Here is a 15,239-nt window from a genome sequence, read left to right as displayed (position 1 = left end):
TGGGATTCGAGGTAAAACCCTTAGGTTTACAAATGGCTATAGCCCGTAGGCCTTACGCAATTTTCCCTTAGGCACTGTTTTAGTTAACCTTTCAGACTCAGTCTTCGAGTCGGGTTCCGACTCGAGCTCATCGACCCTTAAGTTTTTGAATTTTATGCTAGCTCGTCGCTCATACGCGTTGGGTCGTCACGACCTCTAATATGGGTTGGCGTTTGGGCTCTTACGCGTTGGGTCCGGTACGATCTCTAATATAGGCTGGCGCTTAGGCTCTTACACTTTGGGTCGGTACGACTCTAATATAGGCTTTATTTTTCCCTCGTCAAAGACGTTTGTTATTTGTCCGACTCTTCGATGGTTCGGTAAGAAACCTCAATTGTGAGCCGTTGACGATAAATGAGCACCTCGGGAGGTTTCGCTCGATGGCTGAATTCTTTCGAAGCCTTTTTCATTGTTTGGAGCTAACATGAACGGAAGCTCTTTTGCTTATGCGAGGGTAGCCTGATTACCGGTTCTTTTCGAAGTAGTTTTGAAGTATTGAAGGCCTGTGATTTTATGGCACGGTCGGGCGTCCCCGAGTCGTGTTAGTTTGGCCGGGTCTTATGACCGTAGTCATTGTGTTTGGCCGTAGCCTTTTAGTCCCCGAGTGAGGTAGCCTCGGCGTCTATATCGAGGGTATGCCTTTTTAGGGGTCTTACAAGTTTCCGGAATATATAGCCTTGACTTTAAGATCGGGATTAGCCTTTTTTAAGGTCTTATAAATTTGAACATGCCCTTACTTGAGGTCTTACAGATAGGTTACTTGGCACAAGTACAATTCATGTCTTGCTTGAGTCTTACAGATTTGGTATTGCCTTATGGAGGTCTTACACTGTTGATAATGCCTCATGGAGGTCTACGTTTTCTAGCATTCCAATAGAGGCTTTCGGGCTCAAGGTTGCCCGCTTGGGGTCTTATGGCCTCGAGTTTTTGATAGCTCGATGGGGTGACAGTCGGCGACAGTCCCCGAGACATCGAAAGTTTTTGGCTCTGGAGCCGTCCTTGTAAACTTGATGTTTCTTTATTAAGGGCTTTTTAGCTTGAAGTTTCCGCCCGGAGGTCTTATGGCTTCGAGTTTTTGGTGTCAGTTTTCGGGTGTTCGGGAAATTTTTTGGCCCTGGGGCTGTTTCTTGTGAAAATAGCAAACTTCTTTAAAGCGCAGAAAGTGTTTTTGATGCAAAAATATCCTTGATTACTTGGCACAAGTATACATAGTTTTCGCCGTCGAGGGTTTGATTATTCTACGCGGCCACGGTTCATTTGACCGTTTGGCCCGATACATCACCTTCCTATCGAGATCTCTTAGCTTATTTTGATCTCTCCAATGATCTCGTGGGGGGATGCCCCCCCCCCCAGTATTCGAGGGTGATTGGAGAGAAACCTTGAATACTTGTTTGAGTCCTCCTTAGGTAGCATATAGATGTAGCCTCGTTAAAAACCTTGCCGGTAAAACCTTTTTGGGATAAAATCCGTTCGAAGGAAAGAAGTGCAATGCATGCTTTAAAACCCAAGGTCTTTGAGTCGGAGGATGTTTCGCTGTCTTACATCGAACACCTTAGCAGTAATAGCGTTTGAGCATTGATATGTTCCAATTGCTTGGAAGTTGTTCGCCTTCCATGGTACCGAGCTTGTAGAACCCTTTGCGATCACTCCGAGGATGCGGTATTGTCCTTCCTAGCTCGGGCTTAGCTTCCTTCATTAGGGTTTTGAGTGTTTAGGGGGACTTTCCTTAGGACTAAGTCCCCGACTCCGAAATGTCGGAGATTTGTTCTCCTGTTATAGTACCTTTCGATTCTTTATTTTTGGGCGGCCATTCGGACCAGTGAAGCTTCTCGCTTTTCATCTAATAGTTCGAAGGTTGCAGTCATGGCCTCGTTGTTTGAGCTCTCGGTGGCATGTCGAAAATTTTGGCACTTGGCTCTCCAACCTCGACCGATATCAAAGCCTCTAATCCATACACCAGAGAGAAAGGCGTCTCTCCCGTGCTCGATTTTAGAGTTGTTTCGATATGCCCATAGCACCTCGGGTAACATTTCTCTCTATTTTTCCTTTCCATTTTCTAACTTCTTTTTCAAGTTTCGAATGATGGTCTTGTTTGTGGACTCGGTCTGGCCGTTTGCACATGGGTGGTAGGGTGTTGACGGGAATCCTTTTGATTTTATGGTCCTCGAGGAACTTTGTTACTTTGCTTCCGATGAACTGCTTCCCGTATATAGTATATAATTTAGATAATTTACAAGAAAATTACCGTATATAGTATATTGCCTTATATATAGTAGTATAGTATTATAGATATACTAAATGTATAGTATATAAGCTATATTCGAATTTCGATATAACATTAGCTATATTAAGACATATATATATATTAAGATGAAACTCGGTATCAAAGCTGCAAATTAAAGTTTACATTTAATACTTCAAATTAAAGTTCAATGCCTTCAACATAATACTTCAAATTAATCTAACAAAACTAAAACATTAAGCATAATACGTCTAATAATTTTAAAAATAACACAAACTGTGTCAAATCAACTTAAAATCTTAAATACGAATGTCTGGAGAACGCGCAAGATAACTCTTTATATGCCTCCTTAAACAGCCTGTGCCCTCCAACTTTGGACGATGAGTGTAGACTCGACCACAATTCTTGCACTTTATTATGTAAACTTCTTCATTTTCTTCTACCACATTAAAGTGTTCCATAACAAATGGGCAAATCTACAATCACGGGCATGATTTAACTTGAATTAAGAATTTGAGTTTGAGAAATGAGAGATGATGAAGACTTGAATACTTCAATTGGAGTTTGAGAAATGAGAAAGATTGATGATTTTGTAAGTAAAATGAAGGAATGAGGGGGTATTTATAGTTGAGAATAGGGAAAAAGTGTAATTATAAAAATTTGGGGTTAAAACAAAATTTGGGGGGCAAATGGCTATTTTCTAAAAAGCCAAACGGCTAAATTGGCAGGCCAACGGCTAGTTTTTAAACTTCCAACCGTTGGCCAATTTTAAAAAAAAAAATTTTTTTTTTGAAAAATAGTCGTTGGGCCCGTTAGGCCCGATTAAACCGGCCCAGGCCCGCCAGCCGGTCCCGGGCTAAACGGTCCCGGGCTCGCGGTCTCTCCATGCTGGACCGGCCCAGTGGGCTCCTAGGACCGCTTGGGCCCTGACCATACGGGCCAGCCCGTTTAGCCCAAAGCCTATGTGGGCCCGCGGGCCTGGGCCGGTCCGGGCTGGGGCCGGTCCCGGGCTGCGCCCGGACCACAATACAGCCTTAGGTGAAGGCCTGCACTGCCCAGTCATCGGAGACTGTTGGCAGTTCCATTCGCTCCATTTGAAAGCGAGATACAAACTCCCGTACCATCTCGTTTTCTCTCTGTTTGATTTTGAAAACGTCGGATTTCCTTGTAGCAACCTTGATGGCACCGGCATGTGCCTTTATAAAAGAATCTGCCAGCATGGAAAACGAGTCTATCAAATTCGGGGATAGGTTGTGATACCACATCATGGCCCCTTTTGAAAGTATTTCTCCGAATTTTTTTAACAGGACGGATTCAATCTCGTCGTCCTTCAGGTCATTTCCCTTTACAGCATAAGTGTAAGCAGTGATGTGCTCGTTGGGGTCCGAGGTTCCGTTGTACTTCGGGAGAATCGAGCATTTTGAATTTCTTTGGGATGGGCTTTGGAGCAGCACTCGATGGGAATGGCTTTTGACGAATTTCTTTGAATCTACACCCTTCAGAATCGGGGGTGCGCCTGGGATCTGATCGACCCTTGAATTGTAGGTCTCCACCTTTTTGTCATTAGCTTCTATCTTCTTTTCGCCCGATTCAATTCTCTTTGTGAGGTCCTCGAGCATCTTCATAATGGCGGGGTCGCTGCTGACCCGTTGTTGCTCGATCTTTCCGGTACCTGTTCGGCTCGAGGAGTCGTTCCGGTGCTACATCTCAAAAATGACGTGAAGGCTAAACCTCTCGTTCCTCCCGAGCTGGGGTTCTTTGAGCTTCTTGTTGGTTTTCTTGGCGTATACTCCCGTTAGTGTGGGAGTTTATATCGACGTGTTGGGCGTTGCGTGAGCCCACATCCACGGGGATTGGTTCTGGTGCATCCTCAGGGTTTCGCAGTGGTACACCGGCAGCTGGAACAACTACACCATTCTCTCCATGGTCCTCAAGAATCGTGTGAATAGTGATTGTTTTCATGTGCATTCACTAAGTTAGACATTTTTACCTGAAATCAAAGATTCTTAGACAAGAAAAAGTGTGAAGAATAACTTGTGTTTTCAATAAACGAGCACGAAAACAATCACTATTACTTTTAGCCCCGCGGTGGGCGCCAAATTGTTTACCTTGAAAATGGAAATTACAATTAAATTTGATTTTGTGGATCTAAAAATACGTGATTTATTTTTTATGTTAGTTATTTAGCGATAGATGCTAAGTGTGAGTTAGGAAAATGAGATAAGAGCTTGAGGACGGTATGTTATGCAAACCGAATGGCCGTGAATCGGGGTCTCGAGCTGGCCTACGCTGGGCCTCAAGGTCGAGCTAAAGTGTCAGACTGAGGATGGTCGATGAAGAACTAACAGTTCTAAGGACCTTGATTTATGATCAATGATGAGTAAAAAATGAAGAACAATCAATAAAACACAATAAATGTAAGCAATAAAATCAAAGGAGCGATAGTAGAATATGTTTAAGTCGAAGGACAAAGAATGTTCTTGTTCTTGTATTGAATATCATATGTCTTACAAAATAATAAGGGTCCCCTTTATATAGGAAGGGGAATCCCAACATAGTACAGGTGCATTTATTACAAAAATATGCGGCTGGTACAGCCATTTAATGTCTCGGTACGGACTTGTACTATTCTTGTAGACCTGGTCAGCTCTAACCACGTGCCTTGGGAATTTCCTGCTTGTCCATCATAGCCACCGATTTGCACTGCCCCGAGGTCGAACATAGGGAACTTTCGGGGTCGAACCTCGAGCTGTGCCTCGAGCCTTCTGTAGACGGGCTATGGAGTGTCATAATGATCATAAAGTCGGACTCTCCGATTTTAGCAGTATACAATAATCCATGCAACAGAGATGAGCTTTCGTACCGATCTTCTGTGTACTCTGTAAACCAGATTTTTTCAGCTCCTACGCCTGACCAGAAATGGTCGATACGTGTGAAAATCCCTGACAGAAAAGGCAGAGTAGGGAACATTGTGTTGGAGGCTTAATCTTGTACTAGTACTATTCTTTCAGCAAGAGCAGCCAAGCTTGGGTTGCCTCGTTGATTGGCCTTCTCAGATGTCACAAAATGTTTGAGATATGCGTACGCATGCGCACAAACGTTATAAAAAATATTTATACTTTTAGGTTACTTAATTGATGTAATTATATTTACTGTAATTAGTAATCTTGAATTAATTATTAATTGTTTAAATTATATTGATTGTGTAAAAAAATTCTACATTATCAGTGTATCTAACTTATAATCGTCCAGAAAATATTAATATGGACGGAAATTAAAAAAAATGTTCTGATTATTCACTATGAAGATTGATTTATTCGATCACTATTTGGTGATTTTATATATATATATATATATATATATTAAAAGCACGAAGGCCCTTTGCAAAATGCTTTCGTCTTTTTTGTCCTAAGTGTTTATGTTGGATTAAATTGTAATATGTAAATACAACAAACCAAAATTATCGAAATTGAACCAGCATAGGATTCTTTTACCAAAAGCAATTACGCTCACTTTAGATTTAGGATTCTTCTTCCAAAATTTGCGCAGCAATTAATACTGTAGAACTAGGATTTTTTTAATAAAATTTCTGTATAATGTTACTTTATAGTCTTAAAGGACCGCCAGTTAATATCTCCATTTTAATCTTCATTGGACGAAATTTCTTTCAAGACGGTTTCGTCTTCCCCCATAGTAAGCAACCACAATCACATAGGTAATTTTTGGTCTCTCTCTTTTCCTTGCTTTTCGTTCTGTTCTACATAATATATTTGTATATTTTTTTTCTTTTGTTTTGGATATTCTTGAACTTAAATGATATGAAATCTAATTCGTAGGAGTACTTTCAAAATTACTTCAGGGATGGATGTGTTGCTAGACGAGATTAAAGGTCAAAACGAACTCAAATCATTTGATATTTGAGGGTTTAGAAAAAATATCGAACCTTTGAATTCAAAGGTCTTTGAGTTGAGAGTAAAAGAGACAAAATATTTATCAAAAAAAAAAAATAGTTGTTCTTTGACTTTTTATTGTATTTCTTATTCTGTGATGGCTGTTTACAAAGGTGGGGGTGGTGTTGGGAGCTAGGTTGGGAGATTTAACTTGGATATTTTAGCTTATATCTATGGCACTGAAAAGCAAGAAAAGTTTTGTCATTTCAGTTTACGCAAAACCAAGTAAGCCACATATCAAACTATGCAGAAGCCCAACAAATTTGTGATATCCTCTATTGATTTTGTGACGTCAAGATGCACTTTAATAAAGCTATTGGATATTAATAATCCTCAATTAACATTTTAATGGTAAATCATCTTTTAATTTTGTGATGTCAATATACATTCTGATGATACTATTAGTTATAAATACTATACTATTAATATTCTCATTCGTTTCACATAATTTATTCATGCTATTCTTGGGACGTACACTCCTTAGTTTAATAAACTCTTATTTTTTGCTTGATTATATAATAAGCTTTCTTTGAATGATAGGGATGTTATGATCTTCATTTGTCAGTAAACTACGTTGGTGGACTATTATAACTTGAAAAAACAGACGTATGACATATCAAGGTAATATAATACATGTTAGGAAGCTATTCTGGTTGAGTGCAATTGCCCAAGAACTGGTTGCCAAATTAAAAGAACAAATTCTGTTATGGTAATTATGTTATGTTGAGTTTAAAAACTAAAATACATGTTATCAGGGATAACTTTTAATATTAATTAGAATGTTCTTTGCAGTTAATCATCATTTGTTATATATATATATATATATATATATATATATATATATATATATATATATATATATATAAGTTAGCTCTGCTAAGTTAATGCAAATGGTTGAATTTTATTTTTACCACATAATGTCATACATTTCATAGCAAATCTAGAAAGTTTAAAAGTCTGATACTATAATCATACAATTTCTAGATAAACAACATATTTCAAGAGTATTTTTATCTAATTTTGTTCAATCTAACCAGTAAAGTTTTAGTACCCACCTTATTATTATTATTATTATTATTATTATTATTATTATTATTATTATTATTATTACCCACTTTGTTTTTTAACAAGGTTTGTTTCTACTATTAGTCGCACTACATAGGAATAAAAAATGATATATTTATGTAATCGTCACGCACAGATGAAGAAATTTAGAAAGAAATTTTTAGGTAGAATAAGATACAATCAAATATTTTTAAGGATTGTTTCTACGTACGAATTTGGATGCCTTGTGTGATACAAAGGGATTTATAGGATAAAGTTACAAGTTTCAGCACTCTCATAAATTAAATAACATGTGGGGAAAGAGTTTTTTAATAAAATGTCATACAAATTTTTTATAATAATTAACATCAAATATATATGTGTCCAAGAGGACGTGAAGGTGCGAGATCTTTTTATATTTCTATCAGGGTCCGCTTATATAATATTTTTGTATGATGAAGCAAATATCGGAACAAACTGAAGTAAGAACCATTCAACTCGAATTCCTAAAAATAATTAACTGTAACGACCCGACCGGTCGTTTTGAGCATTTGCACTTCATTTGATAGTTTGAGGCACGAGTAGCTCCGTATAGTGTATTATGACTTATGTGCAAAATTTGAGTTCATACCGAGTTGATTTGATATGTTTCGGCGTGAGTTTTTGGAAGTCGAAAGTTCATTAAGTTTGATTTGAGGTGCGTTTCGTTGTTTCAATGTTGTTATGCGTGAATTGAGGCCTCAAGTAGGTTTGTATTATGTTATGGAACTTGTTGGTATGATCGTACGGGGTCCTGAGGGGCTCCGGTGAGTTTTGGATAGGTTTGGGTTGTGTTGCGCTCGTTTTTCTTATTTTTTCGACGTCGTTTCTTCAAACATAAATGGTACCACATTGAACAAATAAGCTCCGATATCTATTTTGATTGAAATATTAGATCTGTATCATAATTACAGAGCCATAGAAAAAAGAATCGTTGAAGTTGGACATCGTATGAGGATTTCATGGTCATTTTACTAAGAATTGGGTTGCCAGATTTTAAGATTAATTACGAAATTGCCACTGACTTCGTATTTAAAAATGTGCACTATTTCCAAATATTGAAACGAACATATCTCCTTCAATATAAGGTTAAATGAAGTGATTCAAGAGCCTAACTTGACTATAATTTCACAAGGAATCCATTGGAGACATCAAAAGCTAGTTTTGGGGTTGTTTGACACAAGAAACGAAGCAGAACAATGTTAAATCGAGGGTTTTGTTCATTTAACATATTTTGAGTTGGGGAGCTCGGATTTGGGCAATTTTTGGAGAGGATTTTAACCATATGGATTGGGGTAAGTATTCTATACTCGATTCTGGTTATATTTCATGAATCCATCTTCATTTTTGGCATTTGATTGATGATTTCAAAGTGAAATTTGGGGGTTTTGTCTAAAATTTCATAAAGTAAATTTTTGAGTTTTGAACATCGATTCGGAGTCGTATTTCAGTGAAACTAGTATGGTTGGACTCCTAATTGAATGGGTTGTCGGATTTTGTGAGTTTTATCGGGTTCCGAGGCACGAGCCCGGGGTGTGATTTTTGGCTGATTTTGAGTTTTGATTAAGGATTCGATCTTTATCATTTGGAATTAATTCCTTCAGATTTATTTGATGTATTTGAGTTGATTTTGGGTAGTTTAAGCCATTCGGAAGTCACTACGCGCGTGATGGCATTTTTGGAGCATCGCTTGGCTTGCTCGGTATTGGAATTGGCTTGTTTCGAGGTAAGTAACTCTTCTAAACTTAGTGCTGAGGGTATGAAAACCCGAATTACGTGCTATGTGATTGGTGTTGAGGTGACGCACATGTTAGGTAATGGGCTAGTGGGCGTGCACCATGTGAATTGTGACTTCGTCATTTCTGTGGTACTATGTAGTTACCTGATCTTACCTCTAACCATGAAATGTCTACGTACTTGAGCTATTGAGCTGTGATCTATGTTAGACACCATGTCTAGGCTACATGCTTATCCCGTTGGGACCCACTAAGGTCATTTCTGTTGTTGAGTTATTTTCTTTCATTGCTTTATATACTCAGTCATACGCATTCATATGCATATCATATCTCAGTCTCTGTTGTTATTTATTGATACATCATATCATCATTTTTGGGCTAGTTTCATGACATTGTGAGCCCGGGAGAGAGAGACTGGAGAGATTGATGACTGAGTGAGGCCGACAGCCTGATTATGAGGTTATTGATGCTATAGCACGTGAGTTGTCTGTGCGGATTTTAATATTGATACTATAGCACGTGAGTTGTCCATGCGGATTATCATATCCATACTATGGCACGTGAGTTGTCCGTGCAAATTATAGCGCTTGGGCTGTAGGAACCCCTCCCACTACTACAAATAAGACCTTTAGCGGCAATACAAAATGGCTTTAGCGGCAATAATAATAGCCGCTATATCTTTTGCCGGCCATTAGTCTTTTGCCGCTGAAACTGGGGTCGGCAAAGCCTTTAGCAGCTATTCTCGTAAAAGCTGGTAAACGGTATGTGTTATTGCCGCTAAAAGTTATTATCTTTAACGGCAATTAATCACGGCAATTTTAATAGCTACTAAATCCAATCCAAAACGGCTAATTATACTTCTTTAGCGTCCATTATTATAGCCGCTACATTCAAAATAATTGCCGCTAAAAATCGCATCTTTAAGGGCAATTATTTGTGGCAATTATAATGGCTACTAAATCCAATCCAAACGGCTAATTATACTTCTTTAGCATCTATTTTTTATAGCCGCTAAATTTAAAATAATTGCCACTAAAAGTTCACATCTGTAATGGCAATTATTTTATGGCAATTAAAATGGCCATAATATCCCTTCTGAAACAATTTTAGTTTGCCCTTTTAGCTTCCATTCTAATGGCTAATATGTTTAACTAAATTGCCGCTAAAAGTCAATATCTTTAACGACAATTATTTTACATCAATTATAAATTGTTTAGCCACAATTAATAATTGTTACTACATTCATACAGAATTACTCAAATAATAAAATATATTAACATTAATTCAAAAAAAAACATAATGTATCTCATTAATCTTAACAAACAAAAGGAAGTACTAATCAAAAATATTAATATCACAGTAATTTAAAACATAAAAAATATATTGTTTAGACTAAATAGCTAGTGTCATTATATAACTCATCCAGACGAATGATGGGTCTTCAAATGGTTTCCGCAACTTTTCATCATTTTGAACTCTTTCACCAGCTAAATTATTCAACATATAACCTGAAATTATATAATAATTATGTCAAAAGATAAAGTATAATGTGAAAAAATATCTTGAACATTCCATTCAATCAAGAAGCAATACTGAAAACAAGAATTAAACAAATGCTTTGCAAAGTGCAACTAAACGACAACAACATATGTAGATTAACCCCAACCACAATAAGGAAGAGGAAAGCCTCATATCAAAATAACAACTGCATCTAAATGACAGCATCATCTAAAGATGACAACTTGCCAGATGCAACACTTGAAAAAATTTACTACACTGGTTAAACATACCAGCCATTTTTACACAAACTCAAGAACAAAAAAAAATCAGACAAAACAACACCACAAAGGAAATCAGAAAGTCTTTGTAGCTACTGTTATAAAGCAGATTACTGATCAGTTTCTTGCTAAAGAACATGATAGTCATGAGAAAAGTGAAAGAACAATCAATAAAGATCCACGTCAAGATCATTGTCATTTTCCCTATTAAAAAGAAAGAATATAGTACCCTCACCTGAAAAGCAGAAGTCTTTTTGCAAGTGAGTTTAACTTTGCTCTGAATCTTGGCAGATTTTAGGACCTAAAAGTTATTGGCATACAAAAAGCATTCCCCACTCATGTAAATGCAGCTCTGGTCTAAATTAATTAATTGTGAGCTGCCATATCTTAGTTATTTTGAATTCTAGAGTGAAAATGTGTACCAAACAAGGGATTAGTAATACCAAAAGCTAATGCATACATTTTTTTTCTCTAATGCATCCTACAAAACGACTCCTTAGCCTCACTTAACATGCCTGCAGTGCATACACTAAATTAACTACAGATACCGAAAACGTATGAACCTAATATGTGTAAATATGACCCAACAACTTCCAAGTCCAACCCATAAGCTGACCAAAAATTTAACATTCAAATATTCCCCTATAACCTAAATACTTCATAGTAAGGAAGAGTTGACATTAAAAAAAATCGAGAAGAGATTAAAAGGTGCATAATCCTTCTTCATGGAAACCAACTAGACGTATACAGCAACAACAACCAGTGAAATCACACTAGTAGGGTCTGGGGAGGGCAGTGTGTACGCACACCTTACCCCTACCCCGAGGGGGTAGAGAGGCTGTTTTCAAAAGACCCTCCGCAACTAGACATATACAAACATCAGATAGAATTTACCTGGTAGTCGTCAAAACTCCATCTGGTTCAACTATTTCCTTGTGTACATATCTAATTTAAGATGCATATTATTTGGGGGCGCACCAATCCTACCAGGAGAAAAGGGAGCTATTCCATCGACTGTTTCTTCTGGCACATCTGGAAAAAATTTCATAAGCCAATTGTTCAATGTTCTCACATAACCCTTCTGTGCACTCACCCAACAAGAGAATCTCAAAGTCCAGTTCAAAAGCTCATGCTCAAGTTGCAAAGTGGCTTCAAGATGAGCATCACTAAAGTGTTTGTGAGATGAAATGGCGTCTAACCACTTTGCTTCTCCAATGGCTACACATTGGTAGCGATGGCACTCAAGCATGCATTTCCACATTCGACTTAACCTATGCACAAAAATCACAAAAGAGAAACTTAAAAGTTAGAAATAATAGAAAAATGTATTATCAGGGAAGACACAGAAAATTGGCGAGAAAATTTGACGGTTAGTCCTACATCCTAATAAAAAGCAAATTTACTTGGAAAATCAACTATTTTAAGTAGTAACTAAGGTGGCTGACCAAGTAGAAAAAGTATTTGACGAAGTTATCAGCTATGTTGCACGGACTCTCCAAAATGTTGCCGTACCCGTGTCGGATCCTCCAAAAGTTCACTACTTTTGAAGGATCCGACACGCACCCGGCAACATTTGTGGAGAGTCCGAGCAACATAGGTCATCAGCAGAAATACTTCATATGTTTTACTCTCTACAGGTTTTATAGCCCCAAGGATACAAGAAAACAGAACAATATTTTGGACCAAATCATTTCTTGTTTTAAATTATTCAGGTAGATAAGTAGATTATTTTAGCTGATTGCATTAGACAAACACATGCGATGAAGCTGTTAGAGATAAGCTTGTAGAGGAAAAATAAAAACAAAGGCAGAAAGTTCTTCACAATTTCATGCGAAATTTTTAATATGAGAAAACTATTTGTATTTTGTTCATCTAATAGGGTTCAAAAAGTGCACATACCCCTGAATGAGTTCATTCAGTTATGGCCACAACTCTTCATCCCTCAGTCTGTTTATCTTCTCAGAAACTTTATCAACAACCTAAATTGCAATTCTAATATTTGAGGAGAGACTTACAACCAATTTTTTGGTCATGTCAACCTTGTGAGACTCAGCACCCTTTTCAACTAATTGCTTCAGCTTTCGACTTTTCCTTTCATGAAGCACCCTTATCTTCTCCTCAGCCTGCAAACCACAACCGCAATTTCAGAATAACCCAGCAAGGGGAACATATCAAGTATCATGAAAATATACGGTTGATACAACTGCAATCACATAACAACCAAGAAAAGGAAAGATATCATTATCATGCAAATGCACAGTAGATGACATTGGAGAAGAAAGGAGAAAGAGAAAACCCAACATTCTAATCAGATGGAACACCTACAAAACTACTCCATCCGTTTTAATTTATGTGAACCTATTACTATTTGGGGAGTCAAATCAAGTTTTATTTGACCACATTTTTTCGCAAATATATGGATTTGTTAATTATTGTGACTATAGTACTTCTTATGTGGTTACAAAACATGTAAATTTTATTTCAAAATTTTTTTGAAATACTATGTCTGGCTTCGCTCCGAAAATTAGTCAGTTTAACCCTCATACTCCGAAAAGGTTCACAGAACTGAAAAGGAGAGAGTAGCACAAAAAGACTCTCAGAAACCTGCAGAAATTGTCAAAGAAAGGAGCTCTACAATAAACTGAAGGGAAATGCAAGTAACACCTTTTCTTAGGACAAATGGGAAAATGAAAGTAACACTTGCCACAAAAGAAGATACGCTGATCAACCACAACTGTAATTCACAAACCATACATCCATTAAACTGAAACGAATGCCTTTGAGATTAGAAAATTATCTACTCAGACATTAGAAAAGCAACATTACAAGAGTAAAAAGTACACATGAGCAGCACTAGAATTTCTCAATTAGCTCAGGAAAACATGGATTGTCTATAAATTGGCTGCAAACTGATTTTACTTTTATTTCTCCCTTCCAAGGAGAGAAACAAGGATGCATCACAGAAATAATTTCGTTTGGCAGAAACTTCTCCGCTAATTTTTGTCATTCACCAATGTGTATTGCTACTCTTAATTACTTATTTTGTAGGGAATGATTAGGAATGTTCAAAATGGAATTGAAATATAAGGTTGTCTTCCACTACATTTGAGTTCGGAGGCAATCACTTGCTCCATCTAACAACCAAGTTTGCAGAATAGGTTGTTACTGACTGAGACCCAAAAATGACTGCTTTGAGAAGATAAGACATATATAGTTTAATAAAGAAATGGAGGAATGGAATCAACAAAGTGTTGACTTGTACACCGATAGTCAAAATACAATGATTTTTAAAGTGCTGTCAAAATACAATTAGTTCTTAATGACTGATCACCAACATTATAAAATGTGATGGTACCCTGCATCAAATCATTCTTAAGAACAATGCATGTGGTTGGAAAATAGTACAATCCCTTCTCATTCATCAAATTCACTGGATTACCTTAGAAAAGAAACAAAATTGAATAGGGTGCAGGGGCGGGGGATGAACTTTACCATTCATCTGAGAACCTAAAGATGCTTTCTTTTCCAGTCGCCAAATATTCTCAAAAAAGTAGCATCCTGTAATAAGAAGTTAATCATAACTGAGAGGGGGAAGTAAGTGTGTACTATATTATAATTATAATATCGGTTCAAAACTCAGAGGAAAGTCCCAGTAGCAACACAGAGCAAATCAGCACCTTCAAAGAACAAAATTTTCACACTAATAATAGGAGTAGATTTTGCACAACCAAAATCAGAAACAAAAAACATGAATTCAGGTATCTATTTTCAAACAAATCTGAAAAAATAGGAGATCAAGACACCGAAAGAGTGCAGAAGAAAGACAAGGGTAGAAGAATTGAGAAACTTACCTGGCACTACGGCAGGCTGTTGAACAGCGAGTTAGGAACTGATTTACTGTAAATCAATCGACCATCATCAATACAAAATCTACTGTAAATTGATTGGAAGAAGAGAAGTTAATCTACTATAAGTCGATTCTACCGTAAATCGATTGTAAATCAAAGAGAACAGAATTTACCCAGGAAAAAGATGGGTTGTCATTGACGCACTCGCACTGCCGTTGACACACTATAAATCGCACTACCATTAACGCAGCAACGAATTAGGTTTTTCCGGCAGCGAAGTCGATTCAAGAGGGAAATCGATTCTACTGTAAATCGATTGTAAATCGAGGAGAAGAGAATTTACCTGGGAAAAAGGTGGGTTGTCGTTGACGCACTCGCGCTGCCGTTGACGCACTGTAAATCGCAGGACGCAGCAGCCTGTTAGGTTTTTTCAGCAGCGATTTAGAATTGTTTTATTTTTTTTCGTCAACTGGGGTGTAGGTTTTAGTTCTATTGTTTCTAATTGGGGAGGAACATAAGGTTTTAGTTCTTGTTTCTAATTGGGAGGGAAACATAAAGGTATC

The 15,239-nt window shown here is 37.3% G+C and overlaps 1 long non-coding RNA gene across 6 annotated transcripts in view; it reads right to left on the bottom strand.

Moving 5' to 3' along the window:
• Positions 10,303–15,239, bottom strand: part of LOC109223499 — a 5,664-nt gene continuing 727 nt past the window's right edge. The window contains exons 1-7 of one of the 6 annotated variants that reach the window (XR_002067583.1): positions 15,020–15,133; positions 14,850–14,911; positions 14,680–14,761; positions 14,321–14,386; positions 12,844–12,951; positions 11,723–12,099; positions 10,303–10,558 (exon numbers count right to left, since the gene is read on the bottom strand). This is a non-coding gene — a long non-coding RNA (uncharacterized LOC109223499). Of the gene's footprint in view, positions 12,100–12,727; positions 12,952–14,320; positions 14,387–14,679; positions 14,762–14,849; positions 14,912–15,019; positions 15,134–15,239 lie in introns of those variants that run through there. The other 5 variants (XR_002067582.1, XR_002067581.1, XR_002067584.1 and 2 more) reach the window with 5 other exon arrangements.

Source organism: Nicotiana attenuata, chromosome 3 (assembly GCF_001879085.1).
Source record: "Nicotiana attenuata strain UT chromosome 3, NIATTr2, whole genome shotgun sequence".
Classification (NCBI taxonomy): Eukaryota; Viridiplantae; Streptophyta; class Magnoliopsida; order Solanales; family Solanaceae; genus Nicotiana; species Nicotiana attenuata.
Note: the sequence above shows the minus strand (reverse complement) of the source record. Positions and strands in the feature narration are given on the sequence as shown.